Raw genomic sequence first — 7,950 nt, forward strand, 5'->3', positions numbered from 1 at the left:
CCAGCTCCTCTCCAGGGTGCAATTATGGCATTCAGCGCCCAGATGATGCCCATTTTGGGCGTTCAGCACCCAGATACTGCCCATTTTGGGCGTTCAGCGCCAGAACCATGCTCTGTACTGGTTGAACGCCAGGCAGATGCTTCCTCCAGGGTGTGATTTTTCTTCTGCTGTTTTTGATTCCGTTTTCAATTTTTATTTTTATTTTGTGACTCCACATGATCATGAACCTATAAAGACATAAAACTAAGAAAAATATAGTTAGATAAATAAAAATTGGGTTGCCTCCCAATAAGCGCTTCTTTAATGTCAATAGCTTGACAGTGGGCTCTCATGGAGCCTCACAGATGTGCAGAGCTTTGTTGAAACCTCCCAACACCAAACTTAGAGTTTGGATATGGGGGTTTGACACCAAACTTAGAGTTTGGTTGTGGCCTCCCAACACCAAACTTAGAGTTTGACTGTGGGGGCTTTGGTTGAATCTGCTTTGAGAGAAGCTTTTTCTGCTTCCTCTCCATGGATGCAGAGAGAGATCCTTGAGTTGTAAACACAAGGTTGTCCTCATTTATTTGAAGGATCAATTCTCCTCTGTCCACATCAATCACAGCTCTTGCTGTGGCTAGGAAAGGTCTTCCTAGGATGATGGATTCATCCTCTTCCTTTCCAGTATCCAGGACTATGAAATCAGCAGGGATGTAAAGGCCTTCAACCTTTACTAACACATCCTCTACTTGTCCATAAGCCTATTTTCTTGAATTATCTGTCATCTCTAATGAGATTCTAGCAGCTTGCACCTATAGATTCCCAGTTTCTCTATTACAGAGAGGGGCATGAGGTTTATTCCTGAACCAAGGTCACACAGAGCCTTAAAGATCATGGTGCCTATGGTACACGGTATTATGAACTTTCCAGGATCCTGTCTCTTCTGAGGCAATGTCAGTTGATCCAGATCACTTAGTTCATTGGTGAACAAGGGAGGTTCATCTTCCCAAGTTTCAATACCAAATAATTTGGCATTCAGCTTCATGATTGCACCAAGAAACTTGGTAGTTTGCTCTTCAGTAACATCCTCATTCTCTTCAGAAGAGGAATACTCATCAGAGCTCATGAAGGGCATAAGGAGGTTCAATGGAATCTCTATGGTCTCTAGATGAGCTTCAGAGTCCTTTGGTTCCTCAGAGGGAAGCTCCTTATTGATCACTAGACGTCCCAGGAGGTCTTCCTCCTTGGGATTCACGTCCTCTCCTTCCCTTACAGGTTCGGCCATGGTACTTATGTCAATGGCCTTGCACTCTCCTTTTGGGTTCTCTTCTGTATTGCTTGGGAGAGTACTAGGAGGGATTTCAGTGATCCTCTTACTCAGCTGGCCCACTTCTGCTTCCAAATTTCTAATGGAAGACCTTGTTTCATTCATGAAACTTACAGTGGCCTTGGACAGATCAGAGACTAAGTTTGCCAAATTAGAGGTATTTTGTTCAGAATTCTCTGTCTGTTGCTGAGTGGATGATGGAAAAGGCTTGCTATTGCTAAACCTGTTTCTTCCACCATTATTAAAGCCTTGTTGAGGCTTTTGATCCTTCCATGAGAAATTTGGATGATTTCTCCATGATGAGTTATAGGTGTTTCCATAAGGTTCACCTAAGTAATTCACCTCTGCTATTGCAGGGTTCTCAGGATCATAAGCTTCTTCTTCAGAAGATGCCTCTTGAGTACTGTTGGATGCAGCTTGCATTCCATTCAGAATCTGAGAAATCATATTGACTTGCTGAGTCAATATTTTGTTCTGAGCCAATATGGCATTCAGAGTATCAACTTCAAGAACTCCCTTCTTCATAGGCGTCCCATTACTCACAGGATTCCTCTCAGAAGTGTACATAAACTGGTTATTAGCAACCATGTCAATGAGTTCTTGAGCTTCTGCAGGCATTTTCTTTAGGTGAATGGATCCACCTGCAGAAGTATCCAATGACATCTTTGATATCTCAGATAAACCATCATAGAAGATATCCAGGATGGTCCATTCTGAAAGCATGTCAGAAGGACACTTTTTGGTCAGCTGCTTGTATCTTTCCCAAGCTTCATAGAGGGATTCACCTTCTTTCTGTCTGAAGGTTTGAACATCCACTCTAAGCTTGCTCAGCTTTTGAGGAGGAAAGAACTTGGCTAAGAAAGCCGTGACCAGCTTATCCCAAGAGTTCAGGCTGTCTCTGGGTTGAGAGTCCAACCAGATTCTAGCTCTGTCTCTTACAGCAAATGGGAAAAGCATGAGCCTGTAGACTTCAGGATTTACTCCATTAGTCTTAACAGTATCACAGATCTGCAAGAATTCAGTTAAGAACTGAAAAGGATCTTCAGATGGAAGTCCATGAAACTTGCAGTTCTGCTGCATTAGAGAAACTAGCTGAGGTTTCAGCTCAAAATTGTTTGCTCCAATGGTAGGAATGGAGATGCTTCTTCCATGTAAATTGGAATTTGGTGCAGTAAAGTCACCAAGCATTCTCCTTGCATTGTTGTTGGGTTCAGCTGCCATCTCCTTTACTTGTTCGAAATTTTCAATCAAGTTGTCTCTGGATTGTTGTAATTTAGCTTCTCTTAGTTTCCTCTTCAGAGTCCTTTCAGGTTCTGGATCAGCTTCAACAAGAATGCCTTTTTCCTTGTTCCTGCTCATAAGAAAGAGAAGAAAACAAGAAAAGAAGAGGAATCCTCTATGTCACAGTAAAGAGGTTCCTTATTGTTAGTAGAAGAAAAGAAGAAGAGAAAAATCTGAACTCAGAAAGAGAGAGAGAGAGGGTTCGGATTTTTGGTGGGTGAGGGAGAGATGTTAGTAGATGAATAAATAAATAGAATAAGATGAGAGAGGGAAAATTTTGAAAATAATTTTTGAAAAAGAGTTAGTGATTTTCGAAAATAATTTTTGAAAAAGGTTAGTAGTTTTTCGAAAATTCAATAAAAAAATAAAATAATTAGTTAATTAAAAAGAAATTTTTGAAAAAGGGTGAGATAGTTTTGAAAATTAGAGAGAGAGAAAGTTAGTTAGGTAGTTTTGAAAAAGATAAGAAACAAACAAAAAGTTAGTTAGTTAGTTGAAACAAATTTTGAAAATCAATTTTTGAAAAGATAAGAAGTTAGGAAGTTAGAAAAGATATTTTGAAATTAAATTTTTGAAAAAGATATGATGAGAAGATATTTTTGAAAAGAGATGATAGAAATTAGTTTTTTGAAAAAGATTTGATTTTTTAAAATCACAATTAATGACTTGATTCACAAGAAATCACAAGATATGATTCTAGAACTCAAAGTTTGAATCTTTCTTAACAAGCAAGTAACAAACTTGAAATTTTTGAATCAAAATATTAATTGTTATTGTTATTTTCGAAAATTTGATGTAAAATTAAGAAAAAGATTTTTGAAAAATATTTTTATAATTTTTGAAAATAACTAAAAAATGAAAAAGATTTTATTTTTGAAAAAGATTTTGAAAAAGATAAGATTTTTAAATTGAAAATTTGATTTGACTCATAAAAACAACTAGATTTTAAAAATTTTTGAAAAAGTCAAATCAAATTTTCGAATTTATGAGAGAGAAAAAGGGAAAGATATTTTTTTGATTTTTGAAATTTTTTTTTTATGAGAGAGAAAAACATGAAAATTATGCAATGCATGAATTTTTTAGATCAAAACAATGAATGCATGCAAGAATGCTATGAATGTCAAGATGAACACTAAGAACACTATGAAGATCATGATGAACATCAAGAACATATTTTTGAAAAATTTTTAATGCAAGGAAAACATGCAAGACACCAAACTTAGAATTCTTTAATGCTTAGACACTAAGAATTCAAGAATGCATATGAAAAACAAGAAAAGACACAAAACATGCAAATGCAAAGATCAAACAAGAAGACTTACCAAGAACAACTTGAAGATCATGAAGAACACTATGAATGCATGAATTTTTCGAAAAATGCAAGATGCACATGCAATTGACACCAAACTTATAATGTGACTCAAGACTCAAACAAGAAACACACAATATTTTTATTTTTATGATTTTATGATTTTTTTTTTGTATTTTTATTTTAAAATTTTTGAAAATCATTTTGAAAAAGAAAAATAAGGATTCCAAAATTTTTAATATGAATTCCAGGAATCTTATGCTCTTTAGACTAAAGCTCCAATCAAAGGGTCAGGCATGGCCTAATAGCCAGCCAAGCTTTAGTATGTAAATTACATCCATTGAGGTGATTAGTTGAAGACCAATCCCAAAGCAGTTTGGGTATGGCTTTACAGCCAGATAGGATTCAACATGTTTCATGAAACACTAGAATTCATTCTTAAAAACTCTAAAGAAAAAAATAATATTTTTGAAAACATTTTTTTTATTTTAAAAATTTTTTCGAAAACAAAGGAGAAATTTTTGAAAGATTTTTGAAAATTTTTTGAAAACAAAACAAAAAGAAAATTACCTAATCTGAGCAACAAGATGAACCGTCAGTTGTCCAAACTCAAACAATCCCCGGCAATGGCGCCAAAAACTTGGTGCGCAGAAATTGTGATTACACTTTGATTATGTAAAATTCATCGCTCTTTCTTTCCCTGGTAATGGCGCCAAAAACATGATGCCAATACCATGGTTCACAACTTCGCACAACTAACCAGCAAGTGCACTGGGTCGTCCAAGTAATACCTTACGTGAGTAAGGGTCGAATCCCACGGAGATTGTTGGTATGAAGCAAGCTATGGTCACCTTGTAAATCTCAGTCAGGCGGATATAAAATAGTAATGGGGTTTTCGAAAATAATTAATAAAATAGGGATAGAAATACTTATGTAAATCATTGGTGAGAATTTCAGATAAGCGAATAAAGATGCGTTCGTTCCTCTGAACCTTTGCTTTCCTGCTATCTTCATCCAGTCATTCTTACTCCTTTCCATGGCTGGCTTTATGTAATGCATAACCATTGTCAATGGCTACTTTCGGTCTTCTCTCGAGAAAATGATCCAAATGCCCTGTCACGGCACGGCTAATCGTCTGGAGGCATCACCCTTGTCAATGGTTACATCCTATCCTCTCAGTGAAAGTGGTCAACGCACCCTGTCACGGCACGGCTATTCATCTGTCGGTTCTCGATCATGCTGGAATAGGATTTACTATCCTTTTACGTCTGTCACTACGCCCAGCAATCGCGAGTTTGAAGCTCGTCACAGTCATTCAATCATTGAATCCTACTCGGAATACCACAGACAAGGTTTAGACTTTCCAGATTCTCTTGAATGCCGCCATCATTCTAGCTTACACCACGAAGATTCCGATTAAGAGATCTAAGAGATACTCATTCAATCTAATGTAGAACGGAAGTGGTTGTCAGGCACGTGTTCATAGGGAATGATGATGATTGTCACGTTCATCACATTCAGGTTGAAGTGCGAATGAATATCTTGGAAGCGAAATAAGATGAATTGAATAGAAAACAGCAGTACTTTCATTAGTCCTTGAGGAACAGTAGAGCTGTACACCTTAATCTATGGAGTGTAGAAACTCTACCGTTAAAATTACATAAGTGAGAGGTCCAGGCATGGCCGAGATGGCCAGCCCCCAAAACGTGATCACAGGATCAAAAATACAATCCAGGATGTCTAATACAATAGTAAAAAGTCCTATTTATAATAAACTAGCTACTAGGGTTTACAGAAGTAAGTAATTGATGGATAAATCCACTTCTGGGGCCCACTTGGTGTGTGCTTGGGCTGAGCTTGAGTGTTGCACGTGTAGAGGTCATTCTTGGAGTTGAACGCCAGTTTTTGTGCCATTTTGGGCGTTGAACTCCACTTTGCAGCTTGTTTCTGGCGCTGGACGCCAGAATTAGGCAGAGAGCTGGCGTTGAACGCCAGTTTGCGTCATCTAAACTTGGGCAAAGTATGGACTATTATACATTGCTGGAAATCCCTGGATGTCTACTTTCCAACGCAATTAGAAGCGCACCATTTCGAGTTCTGTAGCTCCAGAAAATCCACTTTGAGTGCAGGGAGGTCAGAATCCAACAGCATCAGCAGTCCTTCTTCAACCTCTGAATCTGATTTTTGCTCAAGTCCCTTAATTTCAGCCAGAAAATACCTGAAATCATAGAAAAACACACAAACTCATAGTAAAGTCCAGAAATGTGAATTTAACATAAAAACTAATAAAAACATCCCTAAAAGTAACTAGATCCCACTAAAAACGTACTAAAAACAATGTCAAAAAGCGTATAAATTATCCGCTCATCACCCAACATAAAGCTTGCCATGGAAAGGAGTATGAATTTTGGAAGAAGGCAATAGGAAAGCGGAGGTTCAGAAGGAACAAAGCATCTTCATACGCTTATCTGAAATTCCTACCAATGAATTACATAAGTATCTCTATCTTTATTTTATGTTTTATTCATATTTTAATTATCAATTCTCCATAACCATTTGAATCCGCCTGACTGAGATTTACAAGATGACCATAACTTGCTTCAAGCCGACAGTCTCCGTGGGATCGACCCTTACTCACATAAGGTTTATTACTTGGACGACCCAGTGCACTTGCTGGTTAGTTGTGCGGAGTTGTGACAAAGAGTTGAGATTACAATTGTGCGTACCAAGTTTTTGGCGCCATTGATGATCACAATTTTGTGCACCAAGTTTTTGGCGCCGTTGTCGGGGATTGTTCGAGTTTGGACAACTGACGGTTCTTCTTGTTGTTTAGATTAGGTAATTTTATTTTATGTTTAATCTTTTTACTTTTTATATTCGAAAAAAAATTTCAAAAATACAAAAATATTTCTTTTTTGTTCTTCAGAGTTTTTAAGAATGAATTCTAGAGTTTCGTGATGATTTGTTGAAGTCTGGCTGGCTGTAAAGCCATGTCTAATCTTTTGGACCGAGGTTTCAACTTATCATCACAAGAGCTTGATGATTTTTATCAATCTTGCTGTTGAAAGTAATGATCTGCTAAAGCTTGGCTGGCCATTGGCCATGTCTAGTGTTTTGGACCGAAGCTTTCACTGAAAGCTTGGCTGGCTAGTAAGCCATGTCTAATTCCTGGACCGAAGTTTTAGACTAATATTGCAATGATTCCTGAAATTCTCATTAAAAATTTTGAATCCCTTTATTTTCCTTTCCATATAATTTTCGAAAAATTACAAAAAAAAATTTATAAAATTTATAAAATCAAAAATATTTTATGTTTCTTGTTTGAGTCTAGTGTCTAATCTTAAGTTTGGTGTCAATTGCATTCTTCTTGCATTTTTCGAATATATGTAATATGTTCTTCATTGATCTTCAAGCTGTTCTTGATGATTCCATAGCTCTGATCTTTAATTTCTCTTATCTTGTCTCTTTTGTTGTTTCTCATATGCATTTTCAAATTGTTATGGTCCTTAGTATACAAACTTCTAAGTTTGGTGTCTTGCATGCATTGTTTATTTGATTTTAGTTGCATCCTTTTTATTATTGTGTCTCATCATTAAATATTCAAAAAAATTTTTCAAAATTGTGTCTTTTCAAGTCAATAACACAGAGAATTGAAGATTCAGAACATTCAGCAGAGGAATTACACAGAAAAAGCTGGGCGTTCAAAACGCCCAGTGAAGAAGGAAAACTGTCGTTTAAATATCCTGGCTGGGCGTTAAACGCCCAAAAGGTAGCATTTTGGGTGTTAAACGCTAGAATGGATGCCATTCTGGACGTTTAACGCCAGGAGGACACTAGAGGGAAGATTTTGTTTTTAATTCAAATCTTTTTCAAATTTTCATAATTTTTCAAAATCAAATTTTTTTCAAATCATATCTTTTCAAAATCAATTTCTTTTCAATATTTTTATTTATTACTTTTTTCGAAAATATTTGTTACAATTAATAATTTAATTCAAAATTTTATAGTTGTTACTTGCCTATTAAGAAAGGATCATATTTTAAATTCAAGAATC

General features: G+C 36.3%; 1 non-coding gene across 1 annotated transcript; it reads left to right on the top strand.

Annotated features, from left to right (window-relative positions):
• Positions 1 to 2,023: 2,023 nt before the first annotated feature.
• LOC112768153 (small nucleolar RNA R71) lies at positions 2,024 to 2,131 on the top strand. Its single transcript, XR_003185591.1, has one exon. It is a non-coding gene; the product is annotated as a small nucleolar RNA R71 (small nucleolar RNA).
• The last annotated feature ends 5,819 nt before the right edge of the window (positions 2,132 to 7,950 follow it).

Source organism: Arachis hypogaea, chromosome 17 (genome assembly GCF_003086295.3).
Source record: "Arachis hypogaea cultivar Tifrunner chromosome 17, arahy.Tifrunner.gnm2.J5K5, whole genome shotgun sequence".
In the NCBI taxonomy this organism is placed as follows: domain Eukaryota; kingdom Viridiplantae; phylum Streptophyta; class Magnoliopsida; order Fabales; family Fabaceae; genus Arachis; species Arachis hypogaea.